Below are 614 nucleotides of genomic sequence, written 5' to 3' on the forward strand. Positions count from 1 at the left end.
GATGAGCAAGTTATCGAGGTGTTTTTGGCCGACCTTTGTTTTTCGACTCACATATGGCCGGTTTTAGGCCTAATTCACAACATGAGGTCATATATCGGTACCTAATTTGGCAAAATGTTGTGAACGGCGCTTGACGGGGATGGTTTGGATAGCAAAAAGTTCTTCTGGCCGTGCCATAGATGAGCAAGTTATCGAGGTGTTTTTGGCCGACCTTTGTTTTTCGACTAACATATGGCCGGTTTTAGGCCAAATTCACAACATGAGGTCATATATCGGTACCTAATTTGGAAAAATGTTGTGAACGGCGCTTGACGGGGATGGTTTGGATAGCAAAAAGTTCTTCTGGCCGTGCCATATATGAGCAAGTTATCGAGGTGTTTTTGGCCGACCTTTGTTTTTCGACTCTCATATGGCCAGTTTTTGGCCAAATTCACAACATGAGGTCATATATCGGTACCTAATTTGGCAAAACGTTGTGAACGGCGCTTGACGGGGATGGTTTGGATAGCAAAAAGTTCTTCTGGCCGTGCCATAGATGAGCAAGTTATCGAGGTATTTTTGGCCGACCTTTGTTTTCGACTCACATATGGCCGGTTTTAGGCCAAATTCACAAC

This window comes from Triticum dicoccoides, unplaced genomic scaffold (genome assembly GCF_002162155.2).
Source record: "Triticum dicoccoides isolate Atlit2015 ecotype Zavitan unplaced genomic scaffold, WEW_v2.0 scaffold31216, whole genome shotgun sequence".
Classification (NCBI taxonomy): domain Eukaryota; kingdom Viridiplantae; phylum Streptophyta; class Magnoliopsida; order Poales; family Poaceae; genus Triticum; species Triticum dicoccoides.